We start from the raw sequence: 22,993 nt of genomic DNA on the forward strand, positions 1-22,993 counted from the left end.
TCTCCATTATCAGCAATTCGAACTCTGTCCCTCTTGATAAGTTCGAATTCTCTCTTCTCTACCTCATCCTTCTATTTTTATTTTCCTCTGACACCTCAAGGAATCTCTATACTGTGACATAGAGGATTTCATATTTTCTTCTCCTCTCTTTTCATATGAGCAGGAGCAAGGACAAGGGCATTCTTGTTGAAGCTGATCCTGAATCTGAAAGGACCTTGAAGAGAAAGCTAAAAGAAGCTAAAGTATAACTCTCTATAGAAGACCTAACAGAAACTTTCAAACAAGAAGAAGCCATGGCAGCCGAAAACAACAACAATGCCAACAATGCAAGGAAGGTGCTTGGTGACTTTACTGCACCTACTCTCGACTTCTATGGGAGAAGCATCTCAATCCCTGCCATTGGAGCAAACAACTTTGAGCTTAAGCCTCAATTAGTTTCTCTGATGCAACAGAATTACAAGTTTCATGGACTTCCATTGGAAGATCCTCATCAGTTCTTAGCTGAATTCTTGCAAATCTGTGACACTGTCAAGACCAATGGGGTTGATCCCGAGGTCTGCAAGCTTATGATATTTCCCTTTGCTGTAAGAGACAGAGCTAGAACATGGTTGGATTCACAACCTAAAGAAAGCCTGAACTCTTGGGAAAAGCTAGTCAATGCCTTCTTGGCAAAGTTTTTTTCACCTCAAAAATTGAGCAAGCTTAGAGTGGAAGTCCAAACTTTCAGACAGAAGGAAGGTGAATCCCTCTATGAAGCTTGGGAAAGATACAAGCAATTGATCAGAAGGTGTCCTTCTGACTTGCTTTCAGAATGGAGCATCATAGGTATCTTCTATGATGGTCTGTCTGAACTGTCCAAGATGTCATTGGACAGCTCTGCTGGAGGATCTCTTCATCTGAAGAAGACGCCTGCAGAAGCTCAGGAACTCATTGAAATAGTTGCAAATAACCAATTCATGTACACCTCTGAAAGGAATCCTGTGAATAATGGGACAAGTCAGAAGAAAGGAGTTCTTGAGATTGATACTCTAAATGCCATATTGGCTTAGAACAAAATATTGACTCAGCAAGTCAATATGATTTCTCAGAGTCTGTCTGGAATGTAAGCAGCAACAGTCAGTACCAAGGAAGCTTCATCTGAAGAAGAAGCTTATGGTTCTAAGAACCCAGCAATGGAAGAGGTGAATTACATGGGAGAATCCTACGGAAACACCTATAATCCTTCATGGAGAAATCATCCAAACCTCTCATGGAAGGATCAACAGAGGCCTCAACAAGGCTTCAACAACAATAATGGTGGAAGAAATAGGTTTCACAATGGCAAACCTTTTCCATCATCTTCTCAGCAACAAACAGAGAATTCCAAACAAAACCACTCTAAATTAGCAACTGTAGTCTCTGGTTTAATTAAAACCACTCAAAGTCTCATGACTAAAACAAGGTCCTCCATTAGAAATTTGGAGGCACAAGCGGGTCAGCTGAGTAAGAAAGTTACTGAACTCCCTCCTAGTACTCTTCCAAGCAATACAGAAGAGAATCCAAAAAGAGAGTGCAAGGCCATCAACATAACCCACACGGCCGAACCTGGAGAAGAGGAAGAGGCAGTGATCTCCACTGAGAAAGACCTCAATGGACGTCCACTGGCCTCCAAGGTGTTCCCTAATGAGGAACCATGGGAATCTGATGCTCACACTGAGACCATAGAGATTCCATTGAATTTACTTTTGCCATTCATGAGCTCTGATGAGTATTCTTCCTCTGAAGAGGATGAAGATGTTACTGAAGAACAAGTTGCTAAGTACCTTGGAGCAATCATGAAGCTAAATACCAAGCTATTTGGTAATGAGACTTGGGAGGATGAACCCCTTTTGCTCACCAAAGAACTGGATGACTTGACTAGGCAGAAATTTCCTCTGAAGAGATAAGATCCTGGAAAGTTCTCAATACCTTGTACCATAGGCACCATGACCTTTGAGAAGGCTCTGTGTGACCTAGGGTCAAGCATAAACCTCATGCCTCTCTCTGTAATGGAGAAGCTAGGGATTCTTGAGGTACAAGCTGTAAGAATTTCACTAGAGATGGCAGACAATTCAAGAAAACAGGCTTATGGACTTGTAGAGGATGTCTTGGTAAAGGTTGAAGACCACTACATCCCTGCTGATTTCATAATCCTAGATATTGGGAAGTGTATGGATGAATTCATCATCCTTGGCAGACCCTTCCTAGCCACAGCAAAAACTGTGATTGATGTTGACAGAGGAGAATTGGTCCTTTAAGTAAATGAGGACTCCCTTGTGTTTAAAGCTCAAGGATCTCCCTCTGTAACCATGGAGAAGAAGCATGAAAAGTTTCTCTCAATACAAAGTCAAACAAAACCCCCACATTCAAACTCTAAGTTTGGTGTTGGGAGGCCACAACCAAACTATAAGTTTGGTGTTAAGAGGCCATCATCATGCTCTGAGTATCTGTGAGGCTCCATGAGAGCCCACTGTCAAGCTACTGACATTAAAGAAGCGCTTGTTGGGAGGCAACCCAATTTTACTTATCTATGTTAAATTTCTATTTTCCATTGTTATTTTATGTTTTCTGTAGGTTGATGATCATGTGAAGTCATAAAAACAACTGAAAAAGCAAAAAAGAATGAAAAATAGTATTAAAAATAGCACACCATGGAGGAGAAGCTTACTGGCGTTTAAATGCCAGTAAGGGTAGTAGAATGGGCGTTAAACGCCCAGTCTAGCACCATTCTGGGCGTTTAACACCAGAAATGGGCACCAGACTGACGTTTAACGCCAGAAAAGGGCAAAAAGCTGGCATTAAACGCCAGAAATGGGCAGCAACATGGCGTTTAACGCCAGGATTGGCAGCAAAGGGCGTTTTGCAAGCCTAATTGGTGCATGGATGAGAAATCCTTGACACCTCAGGATCTGTGGACCCCACAAGATCCCCACCAACCTCCTACCCTCTTCTCCATAAACCCTTCACCAATCCACATCCATCCATCATAAACCCCACCTACCTCACCATTCAAATTCAAAAAACTTTAACTCCCAAACCCACCCATACATGGCCGAACCTTACCCTCTCCCCACTCCTATATAAACACATCTTCACCCCTTCATTTTCACACATCTTAAATACTACTTCTCCCCCTTGGCCGAAACACTAACCCCCTCTATCTCCTCTATTTCTTCTTCCTTTACTCTCTTCCTTCTTTTGCTCGAGGACGAGCAAACCTTCTAAGTTTGGTGTGGTAAAAGCATTGCTTTTTGTTTTTCCATAACCATTTATGGCACCTAAGGCCGGAGAAACCTCTAGAAAGAGGAAAAGGAAGGCAAAAGCTTTCACCTCTGAGTCATGGGAGATGGAGAGATTCATCTCAAGGGTGCATCAAGACCACTTCTATGAAGTTATGGCCAAGAAGAATGTGATCCCCGAGGTCCCTTTCAAGCTCAAAAAGGGTGAATACCCGGAGATCTGACATGAGATTCGAAGAAGAGGTTGGGAAGTTCTCACCAACCCTATTCAACAAGTCAGAATCTTAATGGTTCAAGAGTTCTATGCCAATGCATGGATCACCAAGAACCATGATCAAAGTGTGAACCCGGACCCAAAGAATTGGCTTACAATGGTTCAGGGGAAATACTTAGATTTCAGTCCAGAAAATGTAAGGTTGCCATTCAACTTGCCCATGATGCAAGGAGATGCACGCCCCTACACTAGAAGGGTCAACCTTGGTCAAAGGTTGGACCAAGTCCTCATAGACATTTGTGAAGAGGGCGCTCAATGGAAGAAAGATTCAAGAGGGAAACCGGTTCAACTAAGAAGGCATGACCTCAAGCCCGTGGCTAGGGGATGGTTGGAGTTCATCCAACGCTCAATCATTCCCACTAGCAACCGGTCTGAAGTTACTATAGACCGGGCTATCATGATCTATAGCATCATGATTGGAGAGGAAGTAGAAGTTCATGAGGTTATATCCCTAGAACTCTACAAGGTGGCGAACAAGTCCTCTACTTTGTCAAGGTTATCCTTCCCTCATCTCATTTGTCACCTTTGCAATTCAGCTGGAATTGACATAGAGGAAGACATCCTCATTGATGAGGACAAGCCCATCACTAAGTAAAGGATGGAGCAAACAAGAGATCCCACTCATGGACAAGAGCATGAGGAAATTCCTCATCATGAAATCCCTAAGATGCCTCAAGGGATGCATTTTCCTCCACAAAATTATTGGGAGCAAATTAACACCTCCCTATGAGAATTAAGTTCCAATATGGGACAACTAAGGGTGGAACACCAAGAGCATTCGACCCTCCTTCATAAAATTAGAGAAGATCAAAGAATCATGAGAGAGGAGAAACAAAGGCAAGGAAGAGACATTGAGGAGCTCAAGCACTCCATAAGATCTTCAAGAGGAAGAACTAGCCGCCATCACTAAGGTAGACCCGTTCTTTAATTTCGTTGTTCCTTATTTTTTGTTTTTTGATTTTTTATGCTTTATGTTTATCTATGTTTGTGTCTTTATTACATGATCATTAGTGTCTTAGTGTCTATGTCTTAAAGTTATGAATGTCCTATGAATCCATCACCTTTCTTAAAAGAAAAATGTTTTAATCAAAAAAAGAAAAAGAAGTGCACGAATTTCGAATTTTAAAACAGATTAATTATTTTGATGTGGTGGTAATACTTTTTGTTTTTCTGAATGAATGCTTGAACAGTGCATATTTTTGAATTTGTTGTTCATGAATGTTAAAATTGTTGACTCTTGAAAGAATGATGAAAAAGGAGAAATGTTATTGATGATCTGAAAAATCATAAAATTGATTCTTGAAGCAAGAAAAAGCAGTGAAAAGCTTTCAAAAAAATATATGCAAAAAAAAGAAGAAAAGAAAAAGAAAGAAAAAGAAAAAAAGCAAGCAGAAAAAGCCAATAGCCCTTTAAACCAAAAGGCAAGGGTGAAATAAAAAGGATCCAAGGCTTTGAGCATCAGTGGATAGGAGGGCCCATAGGAATAAAATCCTGGCCTAAGCGGCTGAACCAAGCTGTCCCTAACCATGTGCTTGTGGCGTGAATGTATCAAGTGAAAGCTTGAGACTGAGCGGTTAAAGTCGTGATCCAAAGCAAAAAGAGTGTGCTTAAGAGCTCTGGACACCTCTAATTGGGGACTCTAGCAAAGCTAAGTCACAATCTGAAAAGGTTCACCCAGTTATGTGTCTGTGGCATTTATGTATTCGGTGATAATACTGGAAAAAAAATTCTTAGGGTCACGGCCAAGACTGTATCAATAACACTATCTGAATTCTGAGTTCCTATAGATGCCAATCATTCTGAACCTCAAGGGATAAAGTGAGATGCCAAAACTGTTCGGAAGCAAAAAGCTAATAGCCCCGCTCATCTAATTAAGACTGATCTTCATAGATTTTTTTGGAATTCATTGTATATTCTCTTCTTTTTATCCTACTTTGTTTTTAGTTGCTTGGGGACAAGCAACAATTTAAGTTTGGTGTTGTGATGAGCGGATAATTTATACGCTTTTTGGCATTGTTTTTAGTATGTTTTTAGTATATTTTAGTTAGTTTTTATTATATTTTTATTAGTTTTTAAATAAAAATCACATTTCTGGACTTTACTATAAGTTTGTGTATTTTTCTGTGATTTCAAATATTTTCTGGCTGAAATTGAGGGACCTGAGCAAAAATTTGATTCAGAGGCTGAAAAAAGACTGTAGATGCTATTGGATTCTGACCTCCCTGCACTCAAAGTGGATTTTCTGGAGCTACAGAAGCCCAATTGGTCCTCTCTCAATTGCGTTGGAAAGTAGACATCCTGGGCTTTCCAACAATATATACAGTTTATACTTTGCCCGAGATTTGATGGCCTAAACCGGCATTCCAAGTCAGCATAGAAATTCTGGCGTCAAAACGCCAGAACTGGCATAAAAGCTGGAGTTAAACGCCCAAACTGGCACAAAAGCTGGCGTTTAACTCCAAGAAAAGCCTCTACACTTGAAAGCTTCAACGCTCAGCCCAAGCACACACCAAGTGGTCCCTGAAGTGGATTCTGCATCATTTACTCATTTCTGTAAACCCTAGGTTACTAGTTTTCTACAAATAGGACCTTTTGCTATTATATTTTACACACTTGATCATACTTTTGATCTTGGTTCTTCTGGTTCCCTCTCTGGGGCCAAAGCCAATGATCACCATTATCACTTTTGTATTTTCAACGGTGGAGTTTCTACACACCATAGATTAAGGTGGAATAATAACAACAACAGGCAGCAGAACCAGAACCAGCCTTACAGAGCACCTCACCTGAGGCAGTCCCAAGGGCCACAGCACAACCAACAACAAGTTCCGCAGATCACTCAATCTAATTCCTCTTCGAGTGAAGAGGCTATTCAATCCATTGCACAAGGACAAAAGAACATGGAAAGTTCACTTAATGGCCTAGCATCCGCCATACAAGCTCTCATCTCTCAGCTGGCACCACCTAATACTTCAAACACTCAACAGGCAAACTCCAGTGGAATTCCCTCTCAACCCTTGCCCAATCCGAAGGGTGGCATCAATGCCATCACCCTAAGGTCCGGAAATACACTGTAAGAGAGGAATCAGGAGGAACCAAACCCACCAAAATACGCTTCAGCTGAAGAGGTAGTGGAAGTAGAAGATGTTGAAGAGGAAGAGGACATACAGGACATGGCTGAAGAAGAAGCTCAATCACAGGAAGAAGCACCAGAGGACACTGAAGCTGTGAAGGACGCCATTCCTATTCCATTTCCACAAATTGCAAGGAAGGCCAGAAAGCAGTTAGAACTCGACCCCAAAATGGTAGAGATATTCAAAAAGGTTGAGGTAACTGTTCCCCTTTTTGATGTTATTCAGCAGGTACCTAAGTACGCAAAGTTTCTAAAAGATTTATGTATACATAAAGACAAAATTAATGAATTAGAAACTATTCCTTTAGGTAGTTCTATATCTGCTTTAATGGGAGGTATACCTGAAAAGTGTAGTGATCCAGGTCCATGTATGGTTAATTATATTATTGGTGGTGTGATATTTTCTGACTGCATGTGTGATTTAAGAGCATGTGTTAGTATAATGCCTTTGTCCATATATGATACCTTGAGGCTCCCTCCCTTAAAAAGGTCGGCAGCTCGTTTTGTGTTAGCAGATAAAAGCATTATTACGGTGGTTGGAATAGCTGAAGATGTATTAGTGGGCATTAAGGGGCTCACATTTCCCATTGACTTTTATATCTTGGAGATGCCCCAAAATGACTCAGAGAAGCCATTATCAATCCTACTAGGAAGACCATTCCTGAAGACCTCAAAGTTCAAATTAGATGCTTTTTCAGGAACATACTCTTTTGAAATAGATGGCCGAGTAGTAATCTTCAATCTGAATGGAGCTATGAAGCATCCTCCGGAGGATCATTCTATCCTCTAGTGTGACATCATAGATGAAACCGTGGCTAAAATTTACCAGGAGGAATTTGAAGAGAAGTATATAGGAAAAGGTCCGAGTGTGGGGACACTTTCTAAGGACAATGACAGTGCTTTACCATTGTTGCCAGCTCCAGACAACCCAGAGCCTGACCATGAGCAGAAGTTAGAATTGAAATCCCTCCCTCCACACCTCAAATATGCTTACCTTGAGGACAAGCAAAAGTTTCCAGTTATCATTGCAAGGGAACTCACTTCTCAACAAGAAGAGCAGCTACTTAATGTGCTGAGGAGGCATAAGAAGGCAATTGGTTGGAATTTGGCAGACATAGTAGGCATCAACCCTCAGGTCTGTGAGCACAGAATATTTTTAGAAGAGGAAGCAAGACCTGTCCGTCAACCCCAGAGAAGACTGAATCCCACTATCTTAGAGGTTGTCAAGAAGGAAGTGACCAGATTACTGGAGGCAGATATCATCTACCCCATCTCAGACAGTGAATGGGTAAGCCCAGTACAAGTGGTGCCCAAGAAGTCTGGAGTCACCACAGTGAAGAATGAGCATGGAGAGCTCATGGCAACCAGAGTTCAGAACGCCTGGAGGGTCTGCATTGACTACAGACGCCTAAACCAGGCCACTCGTAAGGATCACTATCCTCTTCCATTCATTGATCAAATGCTGGATTGCCTGTCAGGTAAATCACATTATTGTTTCTTAGATGGTTACACAGGCTATTTCCATATTCATATAGCTCTTGAAGATCAGGAAAAGACCACTTTTACATGTCCTTTTGGGACTTATGCTTATAAGAGAATGCCCTTTGGCTTATGCAATGCACCAGCTACTTTCCAAAGGTGCATGATGAGTCTTTTCTCTGATCTTATTGAGGACTGTATGGAGGTTTTTATGGATGACTTTAGTGTATATGGTGATTCCTTCAATCTTTGCTTTGATAGTTTATCTAGAGTGTTAGATAGATGTGTCAGTACAAACCTTGTATTGAATTTTGAAAAATGTCACTTTATGGTTAAACAATGGATTGTACTAGGACATGTTGTGTCTAATACTGGCATTTCTGTAGATCCAGCAAAGGTGGATGTTATTTCTAGTTTACCTTACCCCTCCTCTGTGAGGGAAGTCCGTTCATTTCTTAGCCATGCAGGTTTTTACAGGAGATTCATTAAGGACTTTAGTAAAGTAGCTCTTCCCTTATCCAGACTACTGCAGAAAGATATTGAGTTCGAGTTCAGTGAGGATTGCAAACAAGCGTTTGATAAGCTGAAGACCGCCCTGACTCAAGCTCCAATTGTGAGAGGACCAGACTGGAGCCAGCCATTTGAAATAATGTGTGATGCCTCCAACCATGCAGTAGGTGCAGCACTGGCTCAGCGTGAAGGTAAGGACCCCTTTATAATTGCTTATGCGTCTAAAACTTTAGATGCCGCTCAGTCTAATTATACTACTACTGAAAAAGAGCTTCTTGCTATTGTTTTTGCTCTGGATAAATTCTGAGCCTATTTACTTGGTACGAAAGTAGTAGTGTACTCAGACCACGCAGCTCTAAAGTATCTATTAGCTAAAAAGGAATCGAAACCAAGGCTTATATGTTGGATATTGCTACTACAAGAATTTGACTTAGAAATTAAGGATATGAGTAGTAACCAGAATTTAGTGGCAGACCATTTGAGTCGCCTTGAGCACATTAAGCATGACTCCACTCCTATAGCTGATAATTTCCCTTTTGATAACCTGCAAGCAGTATCTGAGGTAGTCCCTTGGTATGCACCTGTAGCTAATTATCTAGTTAGCCGCACTTTTCCTCCAAACTTTACTAAGCATCAAAGAGACAAGCTGAAAAGCGAGTCTAAATATTATATATGGGATGACCCATATTTATGGAGATGTGGCGCTGACCAGGTAATTAGACGGTGCATGCCTCAATCAGAATTCCAGTCCATCTTAGAGGCCTGCCACTCATCTGAGAGTGGAGGACACTTTGGCCCTCAAAGAACAGCTAGAAAAATCTTAGACTGTGGATTCTAGTGGCCTACTCTTTTTAGAGACGCTGCTGAATTTTGTAAATCTTGTTTTCCATGCCAAAAATTTGGTAATATATCCAAGAAGGATGAGATGCCTCAACAAATTATGCTTTTCTGTGAAGTTTTTGATGTTTGGGGCATTGACTTCATGGGTCTATTTCCAAACTCTAATGGTCATTTTTATATATTGTTAGCTGTGGATGACGTTTCCAAATGGGTGGAAGCAATTCCTACCCGCACTGATGATGCTAACATTGTTGTTTCCTTTGTTAGAAACCACATTATTTGTCGCGTTGGATCCCCACGAGCAATCGTGAGCGATCAAGGCACCCATTTTTGTAACAGAAAACTAACATGCTTACTGAAGAAGCTTGGGATAATTCATAAAGTTGCAACAGCCTACCATCCTCAGACTAATGGGCAAGCCGAGGTGTCAAACAAAGAGATAAAGTGTATATTGCAGAAGATAGTCAAACCTCATAGGAGAGACTGGAGCACCAGGCTACAAGATGCACTTTGGGCATACAGAACAGCATACAAGACACCCATTGGGATGAGTCATTTCCGCTTAGTTTATGGAAAAGCCTGCCATCTCCCAGTTGAAGTAGAGCACAAAGCCTTTTGGGCAGTAAAGGAATGAAATATGGGATTTGAAACAGCCGGAGCTGAGAGGAAGTTGCAACTGCAAGAATTAGAAAGCCTTCGCTTGGAAGCTTATGAGAACTCAAGGCTGTACAAGGAGAAGATGAAGGTTGTACATGATAAGAACATCAAGAGGAGAGAGTTCCAACCTGGGGACTTAGTCCTCCTTTATAAATCTCAACTGAGGCTCATGCCAGGCAAGTTGAGATCAAGATAGGAAGGTCCATACAGAGTAGAAAGGGCTGGACCGTACGGAGTTTTTCACCTAAGTCATCCTTCAAGCTCTGAACTCATCAAAGTTAATGGACACTATTTAAAGCTGCACCATGGCGAGAAGTTGAAGAAAAACAAGGAGCTCAAGATCTTCCTCTTGGAAGATCCACACATAGCCGAAGACTGAGCTAGTGGAGCGTCCAACTTACGGACGTTAAAGCAAAGTGCTAGGTGGAGACAACCCAACATGGTATGATCGTTCTTTTCTTTATTCGCAGTTTTCTTTTTCAATAACTCTTCTCCTTATTCGCACATTTAGCTTGCACCTGCATTTGCATATTTTTATTTCAAAAAAAAAATTTCACGCAACGCGACCGCATCAATGACGCGTCCGCGTCACAGGTGGCTCAGAAAGAATAAGAGAGCAAACAGAGAGTCACATAGAAGCATGGCTAGAGGCGTGCCTTTGGCACAAATCACCCCACGTGACCGCGTGCCCCACGCGTCTGCGTCATGTGGGAACATTGGCCTCCCATGCGACCGCATCACCCACGCGGCCGCGTGACCTGAAAATCGACGTGAAAAGGGTGCATAGCTGAAAGTTATGCTGGAGTGGTGCTAGACTAGCGCTAGACGCACAGCCCTTACCACGCGAACGCGTGCCCCACGCGTCCGCGTCATATTCCAATATTGGCCACTCACACGGTCGCGTGACTCACGCGATCGCGTCACCCAAAATTTGGCAAAATAAGATTTTGAACAGAGAGTTGTGCGAGCGCGAGGCTGCCCTCGCGCCAGTAGCATAAAACGTGTCACGCGACCGCGTGACCGACGCGACCGCGTCAATCCGAATAAGCGCAATTCGCGCGAACGCGTCACCCACGCGTCTGCGTCGCTTGCGCCGCGCAGCTTACCCTAAATTGCCAAAATATCTTATCTTTCTTTTCCCCAAATCCTATTTTCTCTTTTCCTTCCTTATTTCCTCCTTCTTCCTTCTTCATTCTTTCTCACTTTCTACTTTCTCACCACCATTAACAAGGTTTTTCTTTTCTTCTTCCTTCCTTACTTTTTCATTATCTTTCTTATTTTTATGTTTTCTTCTTTTCTTTTCTTTTTACTTTCATTATCCATATTTTTTTCTTTCTTTTTTTTTAATTGGTGTTAGAAATTTAATTGAGTCATTATTTCTCATTATATGCTTGTGGATTGTTGCAAAATTGTTTGGCAATTATATATTACTTTTTAAAGGGTTGCTTGCATGTTCAAATTATTAATTTTGATAGTTTATTCATCATGCATGCTACGTATTTGTGAAAAAGCCCATATGGCATTATGCCTTTTCTACATTATTCTATTCTACTATTCAATGCTTGCTTTTCATAAATTCCCTTTACTATTTTATTAATTTAATTTAATTGTCAATACAAACGTGATGGTTAGTTTGTTACGAGTGATAACATATTTAACAAATTAAATGCTTGATCTATGCTACTCATGCCTTTGCCTGCATGCCAATAAACACCTTGCATTTAATTGTCATCAAATGCACTTTCTATATTTCCATTGGTGAACTTTTCACATGTAGTCATGACCATGTGTTAACGACATCCTCTTTACCGTGCATTGATTATCACTTATACCATCATCTTCCTTGCTCTGTCCCTTTGAATTCATGTTACTTTCTTTTTCCCTTTTCAGGATGGCCACCAAGAAAGGAAAAGAGAAAGCTACTCCCAAACCACCAGCAAGAAAAGGAACCAAAAGAACATTAGTGGCAGAGCCTTCTTCAACTGCAGTTGAACCCTCAACAAAAAGAATTAAGAGGATTATAAAGGTTGATGAAAAATAAAAAGCCTTCCCAGCAAAGGACACTGTGCGATTTCCCAATCGCTACTGTGAGCAGATGTTCCCTATCCTGGCAGAATAGAGCTACAACAACGAATACCTTCTTATCCTCCCACCCAATATTGCTACCTTTGTTGAGCCACAAATTGAACGAAGACAATGGGGTTTCCTCCAGAGACAGCCAAGCCAGGTTAATCTTTCTTGGGTAGTTAAGTTCTACTCTAATTTCCACCTGCCAACCCTGTAGTCTGTCTATGTACGTCAAAAGCAAGTCCCCATTACAAAAGAGGCCATTCAACAAGCTCTAGATCTTCCCCCTGCTCCAGAAGGATTGGACGCCTTTCAAGAAGCCTCACTCAAGCGTCAGATGTACCAATTTGACTGGGACACCGTTCTCAGAGTTATCGCACTACCTGGCAGCAGATGGATCTATGGATACCACCATTCCCGTCCTAAGGGAATATCGGCTTTAGCACTTACCTTGGAGGCTCGCGTATGGGCACAGATCATGTCCCATTACGTCTTTCCGAGCACTCACGAATCCTCCTTCACTGCAGACATGGCCGTTCTACTATGGTGCATCCTTACAGACCAGCCTCTGAACCTACCAAGACACATCCGGAATGCTATGCGACACGTACAGATTACGGGCAACTTACCTTTTCCCGCCTTGGTCTCAGATCTCGTCTCAGCAGCCGGAGTCGCCTACAGAGCTGGGGACACCAAAGCCATGCTTCCATGGGATGATCAGTACGTCCCTAACGGGAAATATATTAGACTCCCAACAGCCACTACTAGCCAGCCTACTGAACCAGCTGAGGAAATTCCTCCTTCAGCACCACAAGCACCTACAACAACCCAACTGCTCCATCAGATACTTGAAAAGTTGGATCGGCAGGAACAGAAAGCAAAGCTAAGAGAGCGTCATAACAAGCGCCGATTCACATACCTTAAGGAGCTGATTATGGGAAAATTCAAGGACTCAGACACCCCGGACTCCACTTCCTTTACCAGCACAGGGAGCCATGACGGTCCCGACTGTGGAGATACTGCCACCAGCCCACCTTTGTTCCTGACAGATGGCACCGAGGACAGTGCAAAGCCTTAAGTGTGGGGAGGTCGGTCAGTACCTGACTTCTGGAGGTAATTTCTCTTCCCTAACACCAATATATTAGGATATTTAGTTAGTTTTTCTTTTGTAGAATAGGATAAATTGCATAGTAATAGATTAGTTGCATGCATGTTCTACTTGATTGAAAAGACAATAAGTTTCTTCTAAGACCCTATCTTTAGAACAAAATTCCACTAATTTTAATCAAAACTCTTATGTTAAATTTGCTTGAAGTTGTATTTGGAACATGATTTTTGGGCTAAATAACACACAACCTGTGAGATTTGAGCATTTATGCATGGTTACATTATTTAACCATAATTATTTTATTCTTGTGTGTTTACTTCTCCATGATTGTAATCTATATTTTGTTTCATCCTATATGTCCAATGTTTATTTATATGTTTGCATATGATTGAGGCCATTACTTGTTTAAACTCACTTATCCAAATCAAGCTTACCCTTTCAATTACCTTTGTTAACCACTTTGAGCCTTTAAATCCTATTTGTTCTGTATTTTACCACATTACTAGCCTTAAGCGGAAAAACAATTTTGTACCCCAATTAAATCTTTGGTTAGCTTAAGATAGAATTGTGTGTGTTAATTAAGTATGGGAAATTGTGGAAACAAAAGATAATAAGGGAATGTGTCATGATAATAATGGGAATTTGGGTACCTACTCGTGTGAAACTATAAAAATTAAAAATCTATGTGCATTGATTAGCTATGTTTATTTTTTATGTTTGTGTTGAAAAAAAAATCAAAAATATTCAATAAATAAATAAGGGGATAAAATTACCCCAATGCTAAGTTAAGAATTTAAAGATCAATGCATGTATGATAAAATTAAAATAAAAAGTTGATACATGAGTATGTAATGTGAAAGAGAAATTTTGGGTAGCTAGGTGTGAATCTTAAGTTATATAGAATATATATGTTGGGTTAAAGCTTGGGTTAATTAAAGATTCGATTTATAAGCTTACTTAGCCATATATGTATCCTTACCCTTACCTTGGCCCTATTACAACCTTGAAAAGACCTCATGATGTTTGCATTGATATATTAATTGTTGTTGATTGGTTAGGTGAAGAAAAAAAATTAGAAAGCATGATTAGAGAAGGATAGAGTGATTGCCCTATACACTAGAGAGATTAGAGTGTACATACATCATTAGTGAGGGTTCAATGCTTAAAATTCTATGTTCCCTGCTTTCATGAGCTATCTTCTTGCATTTTTATCTGTTCTTACTGTATAAGAATTGAATTAGTGGAGTTTGATTTGTGATTGTCTTGAAGAACCTATTTACTTTTGATCAAGTAGACAAGAATCATATAGTTGCATTCATATATATAGGTTGCATTGCATTACATGAGTTTTACATGTTCCTACTCATTTATTTTATCTCCTTCAACTAAGCATGAGGACATGCTAATGTTTAAGTGTGGGGAGGTTGATAAACTACTATTTTATGGTTTATATTGTGCTTAATTGTATGGTTTTATCAATTCTTTACCCACTTATTCATATGATTGGCATGCATTTATATTTCCTTCCTAAAATTATTACATGATTGAATATTTGCTTCCTAAAGACTTTTAATTATGTATTTTAATTCTCCTTCATTCCATTAGATGCCGTGATCTGTGTGTTAAGTGTTTCAAGCTTTATAGGGCATGAATGACTTGGAGATTGGAAAGGAAGCTTGCAAAAATGGAAGGAACACAAGAAATTGAGGAGATGACCAGCGAGAAGTGACGCGGACGCATGGCTCACGCGACCGCACGACATAGAGAAAATCGCAGTGACGCGGATGCATGGCTCACGCAACCGCGCGGATTGGAACTGCACAAGTGACGCGGAGTCATAGACGACGCACACGCATGGCAAGGCAAAACGCTGAATGACGCGTCCGCATGAATGATGCGATCGCATGACATGTGCGATCTGCAGAATCTGCAGAATTCACTGGGGGCGATTTTGGGCCCTGTTTTGACCCAATTTTCGGCCCAAAAAAGCAAACCAGAGCCAAGGAACATGGAAAAACGGAGGACAACAATTCATTACAGACGAATTCTCAGTTTTAGATCTAGTTTTACTCCTCCTCTAGGTTTTCTCTCTACACATTCATAGTTCTTAGGATTTTATTTTTATTTCTTTTCGCACTGGGATATTGGGAAGAGTTATTACCTCAGCAAGACTTCGTCATTCTAGTTTGTTTTCTTTACCTGTCTCTTACTCTTCCATGTCCTTTGTTTACTCAGAAATATTATTGGATTATTTTTAGAATTTATTAATATAAGAACTATTTTTATTTTTTAATTGATCCCTTTGATTATTATTTATCATGTCTTTCTATATTTTCCTTTCTTATGTTATGAATTCTACATTTACAATGAGCGAGTAGTTCCATAACTTGGATGGGAGTTGATTGAAGGGAAGACCTTGAGTTGGGATGCTTAAAAGAAAAATTGTAATTGGGTTTATTGTTGGATTGCTCTCTAGTCACTGACACCAATCCTTCCAAGTAAGCGGATTGGGACTTGTGAATAGAAATAGCTTTCCAACTTGTTTGACTTTCCCTTACCTAGTAAGGGATAACTAAATAGAACAACCCTCAATTATCAATTAATCTTGAGAGTACTCCAACAAGAATAGGGCTTCCAACTAATCTACTCCCAGCCAAGGCTTTTATTTAAAATTACACAAATTCTCTAATTTAATTTCCTGTTATTCAACTCAAACCATTTTTTTGAAAACATCTGATTAATAAAATAGCACACCTTTCTGCAACTCGTTGGGAGACGACCTGGGACTCATACTCCTAGTATTTTAATTTAAATTTTGTGACAACCCTTCTAAATTGATAAGCGGATTTTTGGTTGGCTAAGAACTTTACTTGCAACGTATCTCTTCTAATAATTTCTTAACTCGCCAATTTCTGCCACGTCACGCTTATCTGAAATTCCAACCAATGAATTACATAAGTATCTCTATCCTATTTTATGTTTTATTCATATTTTAAATTATGAATTCTCCATAACCATTTGAATCCGCCTGACTGAGATTTACAAGATGACCATAGCTTGCTTCAAACCGACAATCTCCGTGGGATCACGTAAGGTTTATTACTTGGACGACCCAGTGTACTTGCTGGTTAGTTGTGCGGAGTTGTGACAAAGAGTTGAGATTACAATTATGCGTACCATGATGTTGGCACCATTGATGATCACAATTTTGTTCACCAGTGATATAGGCTAGAATTATTGGCAGCCATTCCTGGGATCCGGAAAGTCTAAACCTTGTCTGTGGTATTCCGAGTAGGATCTGGAAAGGGATGACTATGACGATATTCAAACCTGCGAATGTGGGGCACAAGTGATAGTGTGCAAAAAGACAATGGTCTTATTCCGACGCTAGCGGGAACCGACAGATGATTAGCCCTGCGGTGACAGCGCAGATGGATTTGTTTTCATCCGAGAGGATCATATAGCTTGCCATGGAAGTAAGTAACGCATGGTTGGAAGAAGGCAATAGGAAAGCAGAGGTTCTGAAGCAACAAAGCATCTCCAGACGCTTATCTGGAATTCCTACCTATGAATTACATAAGTATTTTTATCCTATTTTATATTTTATTTATATTTTAATTATCAAAACTTCATAACGATTTTAATCCACCTGACTGAGATTTACAAGGATGACCATAGCTTGCTTTAAACCGACAATCTCCGTGGGATCGACCCTTACTCACGTAAGGTTTATTACTTGGACGACCCAGTGCACTTGCTAGTTAGTTGTGCGAAGTTGTGAAAAAGAGTTGAGATTACAATTGTGCGTACCAAGTTGTTAGCGCCATTGAGATCACAATTTCGTGCACCAGTTTTTATTTCAATTCTCTTTATCTTTTATTGTTATATTGTCTCAATTCTTTTAGTTTTTCTTGTTAATTTCCTCATTTTGCCATTTTTATGTTTATGAACTTTTGTTGATTTTAATTTCCTTTAATGCAATTTTTATGTTTCCATGTTTTTTTTATGTTTATCTTAATTGCTATTGTTGATTTCTTGCTTGTGTTAGTTATGGGTTTCATTAATTCTTGCATTTTGTGATGTTTACTTTTATTGGACACTAGGTGTTTGATAGAATATTTTCACTAGTTTTTGAGTAGCTTTCTTTACTCTTGGCCTAGGCTAAGGGAATTGAGTGACCTTGAGTCATTGGGTCTCATTGAATTGGTGATTTGAGAACCATATGTGGTCAATTAAATGTCCATTGACACTAACCTACTATTAAGCTAATTAATAGCTAGGTTGGGACTTATGGTTAATGTTGATCAAGCCTATTTGACGTACTTCAAGCTTAGGAGTAGACTTTTGACGTACTTAAAACTTAGAAGTAGACTTAATGGGTTGGTTCCTCATAATTGTCAATACATAGTTTGTAGACAAGGATAGTGATCTCAATTACCTATGTCTAGCCAAGAGTTCTTCCTTTCTTTTATTAATTCTTGTTATTTACATTTCTTGTTCCTTATTACAAAAACCCCAAAACATCCCTTCATAGCCAATAATAAAGCACTTCATTATAATTCCTAAGGAGAACGACCCGGGATTAATACTCTCGGTTATTTTATTGGGGTGTGTACTTGTGACAACCAACATTAAAACTTTGATTGAGCATTACTTGTCGGTTGGGAACTATACTTGCAACGAACTTATTTCCTCTAACCGAGAAGAAATTCTTAGCCGACAATTTTGCTCTTTTAGGGGCCTATATCCCTGATGCAGTAGACTCCCTACTGCATGAGTATGCAAGGCACTATATCTCTAGTGTAGCAGATTTGCTGTTGCATGAGTGTGCAGGACACTATATCTCTGGCGTGGCAGAAAAGGCTACATCCGGAAGGATGTGTCGGGTTGGCATTTACGAACCGACAAGTGATATCACGAGCCAATAGGACAGGCATTCATTATATGCATCTCTTATGTGCTTGTTTGCTTTGACTACTTGCAGTTTGCCTAAATGTATAACATGCCTACTTGCTTCTTGAATTACTTGCTATATATGAATATTACCTGTGTATTACTTGTTTGTATTATTTGTGTTTGTCTGGTGCAGAGGAGGTTAGGTAGGCGGTGGCGATGGGATCGCATGGAGGGTAGGTTGGTGAAGGCTGTGGGACAGCGGTGATTAGTATTAGTTAGAATTACCCTAAGTTTAGATAACCCGATTTATGGTTTAAATTCTTTATTTATTTATTTTATTCTAAGCTTGAATATTCCGTATTCGATGTGAAGTTCTAGGATTGCCTTCGGCATCCCGGAGCCTTACATCTTACATATTGGGCACTGTTAAGATAAACCACTATTTTATGGTTTATCTTGTACTCAATTGAATGGTTTTTATCAACTCTTTACTCACTTATACATATAAATTGCATGGTTTTACATTTTCCTTCCTAATTTTGTTCTATAATTGGAAACTTGCTTCCCAAGCCTTTAAATTACCAAATATTAATTCTCCCTTTATACCATTCGATGTCTTGATATGTGTGTTAAGTGATTTCAGGATTTATAGGGCAGGAATGGCTTAGAGGATGGAAAGGAAGCATGCAAAAGTGGAAGGAATACAAGAAACTGAAGGAAATGCTAAAGCTGTCCAGCCTGACCTCTTGGTACTCAAACGGTCATAACTTGAGCTACAAAGGTCCAAATGAGGTGGTTCCAGTTGCGTTGGAAAGCTAACATCCGGGGCTTCGCAACTATATAATTTGCCATAGCTGCCCCGAAGCCAGGCGATGCGCACACGTAGATCACGCGGACGCGTGGACAACGCTAACGCGTGACTTTGCAGTGACCTGTACGTACCAGAAATCACTGGGGGCGATTTCTGGGCTGTTTTTGACCCAGTTTTTGGCTCAGAAAACATAGATTAGAGGCTATAAAGTGGGGGAATCAATCCATTCATTCATACAACATAGACAACATTCATAATTCACAATTTTAGGTTTTAGATGTAGTTTCTAGAGAGAGAGGCTCTCTCCTCTCTCTTAGGTTTTAGGATTAGGATTCCTTCGTTTTCTTCATTCCAGGTTCAATGTTCCTTTAATTTAATTTCTCTTTTACTTTTAATTACTCTATTACTTTAGTTTATTTATTTTCCCCAAATTGGTTCATGGATTCCTATGTTTAATTTGATTTTCTATTTAATATAATTTGAGGTATCTTTAGATTTAAGATTGCTTTCTTTTATTTATGTTATTGATGTTCCAATTTAATTTAGATTTTTTCCCTTTTGGCTCTGGTTGAGTAATTGGTGACACTTGAGTTGTCAAACTCAGCTGTTGATTGAAAATTTAAAATTGCTGATTGATTTGGATCCCTCTAAAGCTAGTCTTTCCATAGGAGTTGACTAGGACTTGAGGAATCAGATTGATTAGTCCACTTGACTTTTCTTTATTTAGTAAGGGTTAACTAAGTGGGAGCAATACCAATCCTCATCACACCTGATAAGGATAACTAGGATGGGATTTCCAGTTCTCTTGCCAAGAGTTTTTCTAATTATTAATTTATTTTTCTTGCCATTTAAATTACTTGTTCCTTATTTCAAAAACCCATAAATATACCTTTTTCCATAACCAATAATAAATCATACTTCCCTGCAATTCCTTGAGAAGACGACCCGAGGTTTGAATACTTCGGTTATAAATTTTATTGGGTTTTGTTACTTGTGACAACCAAACTTTTGTACGAAAGTATTCTCTGTTGGTTTAGAAACTATACTTACAATGCGATTATTTTTATAAAATTCTTTACTAGCAGAAATTTGATCGTCAAAATGGCACCGTTGCTGGAGAATTGCAAACGTGTGCCTTATTATTGGTTACTGTAAATATTTTATTTTTCTTGTTTATTTGTTTTTATTTTTGTTTTTAATTTTTATTAGTTACTATGAGTTCTCACCCCCGTCGCTTTAAGTTTGGTTCCAATGTTGTTGTAAGGAATGGAAACTATAATGAAAATAGGCATCAAGGTTGGAAGAATCAAAGATGGGAGGAGCCACAAAGATTTGATCAACCCTCTTGGCAACTACCCCTTCCAATGCGCTATAACCAACAACCATTCTATGATGCGTACCAAGATGATGAATATGGTGGACCCCCTTGTAATTACCAACAAGCCCCACCATATGCTTATGAACCACCTCCCTAACATACCTTTGAACCACCAAACTCACAAGGCCATTTACACTATTCACCTCAATATTCACCATCTCCATATCCTTATCAAAAATAACCACCTCCGCATTATGAGCCCTTTCTCCCAACAAATGAACCCTCCCATCCACCCTAACCTCTATTGGATAACAACACACTCATCTCTAATATCATTGGTCTCACCTCTACACTCCAAAATCTTATATCCTGCATGGACCAACCCTCTACCTCTAATATTCAACCCTCAAGCTTTAGTGCGCTTCCTTTTCAACCACATAATAATCTTCCCATCCCATCACCACCCTCCATGGAAGAGCACCCACATCCATCAATCTAAGAGCAAGATGATCCCAGTTATGCTATTGATATGGAACAAGAAAGAAGGAATCATCTTCGTGAATCTATACTTCATAAGAAGCTAAAGGAGGCCCTACAGATGAAGGTAGTGGAGTCCCTTAAAATCGAAGGAGTGGTTGAAGAATTAGTGAAGGAAGACATCAAGGAGGATTCTGATTTTGTCTTAGAGCAAGAGGAGACCCAAAATGTGGAGATAGGAGAGACCCTTGAAGATGAAGGAATAGTTGAAAGGAGTTATCATGAAAAGAAAATCATCAAGGATAAGTACGATTTTATACTAAAACAACTAGACAAAGCAGTAATTATTGAAGAGGAATAAGTGGTTGGAGACTTAGGAGATGCTAAACGTCCATGGGAAAGCCCAGTCATAGAACCCCCTTCTAAGGAGTTTGAATTTGATGTTGAAGAGGGTGTACAACCTCCAAGGCATATCATGGCTAAAGACTTTGAAGAGGTTGATCAAGAGATGGAGATGAAAGAAGAAGAAGCACAACCTCCCATGCCCTTGGTGAGTAATAAAAAAGATATTGGATTGGAAGAAAGCTACCAAGAGGAAGAGGTTGAAACTGAAGAAGCTTGCAAAGAGGTGGAAGTTATCAAGGGAGAGCACAAGGGAATGGAACTTGAAATCACCTTCCCAAAGCTGTTGGAGACCTCTCCCCCAAAGCCATTACCATCCAATACAACATTCAAGTGGGTAAAATTCTTATCCTTAACCTTTACTTTTCCACTTGAATATGGTTTACTTGAGACAGATGGTCAGCTTAGAGCTCTTTGTGGCTTTAAGAGTAAGAGGGAGATTGTTAGTGGTTGGCAACACAATCCTAGGTTCGTTGTGGTTGGGAGCTCAAAGTTTAAATGCAAAGGTTGGTGTAAAGCTCAACTAAATGGGTCTAGGAAGTTGTTTGGATGCCTTAGTGAGAATTCGGATTGCTTACCACCCGTATGGAATCATCATGTTCCACTTGAAGACGGGTGCAGAAACAAGATTTAGGATCCAGGCATACATGAGGATCGACTTTGGGAGCTCAAAGCTTGTGAAGAACTCCATCAAAGCTTGGGGAATGTATCTGGAATTGATAGAGCTTATTGGAAGTCCAAGCATTGGTGGAAGTTTCAAGACGAGTTCAAACACAAGCCTCCATAACAAGGAGCTCACCAAATGTCCAACTTAAGGACTCTAACTAAAAGTGATAGGTGGGAGACAACCCACCATGGTATAATCGTTCCTTTTCAGTCTTAGTTTTATTTAATTTTATTCTGCTTTATGTTTATTAGTGTCATTCATAACATCTGCATCAGCATCTTCATTCTACATTCTGCATAAAAAAAATGAAGAAGCACGCGACGCGCGAGCGTTGCTGACGCGTCCGCGTCATAGGTGCATGCGAAACAAGGAAAAAAAGAAGTAGAGAGTCACGCGAGAGCGTGGCTGGAGGCGTGCCTTAGGCACAACCATGCCCACGCAAAAAATAGCCTGCCACGCGTGCGCGTCGCCCATGCGCACTCGTGACCCTGCGAAATCGACGTAAAAAAGTGTATGGCAGAGAGTTATAATGGAGTGGGGCTGGAATGGTGCTGGAAGCACAAGCCCTACCACACGACCTCGTGCCCCACGCGTCCGCGTCGTCTTTCAAAATATGGCGATTCATGCGATCGCGTCACCCATGCGAACGCATCACCCAAATTTTTGGCAGAATGCGTATAAAACAGAGAGTTGTACGTACGCGAAGCTGCACTCGCGCCAATAGCACAAATCAGGTCACGCGATCGCGTGACCCACGCGTCCGCGTCACCTGAACTTATCACACACCACGCGATCGCGTGCTCCACGCGTCCGTGTCACATGCGACGCACAGCTTATCCAGATCAGCGCCCCAAATCCTAATTTTTCTTTTCCCTTCTTATTTCTTTCTTCCTCCTTTCTTACTTTCTTCTTCTTCATCTCTTTAACTTCTCATCCTTCTTCACTTTCATTCTATTTTACTTAATTTATTTGCATACTTTCATTCATTGTATTTTAATTTTGCGCATATTTTTATTTTCTTTTCTAAGTCTATTATTTTTCCAATGGTGTTAAATTTTCTTATTCAACTGTTACATCTTTTCTGGTATTATTTTGGT

At 40.0% G+C, this 22,993-nt stretch overlaps 1 non-coding gene across 1 annotated transcript; it reads right to left on the minus strand.

Moving 5' to 3' along the window:
- Nucleotides 1–698: 698 nt before the first annotated feature.
- LOC112767544 (small nucleolar RNA R71) lies at nt 699–802 on the minus strand. Its single transcript, XR_003184986.1, has one exon. It is a non-coding gene; the product is annotated as a small nucleolar RNA R71 (small nucleolar RNA).
- Nucleotides 803–22,993: the final 22,191 nt, after the last annotated feature.

The sequence above is a fragment of the Arachis hypogaea genome, chromosome 17, assembly GCF_003086295.3.
Source record: "Arachis hypogaea cultivar Tifrunner chromosome 17, arahy.Tifrunner.gnm2.J5K5, whole genome shotgun sequence".
Classification (NCBI taxonomy): domain Eukaryota; kingdom Viridiplantae; phylum Streptophyta; class Magnoliopsida; order Fabales; family Fabaceae; genus Arachis; species Arachis hypogaea.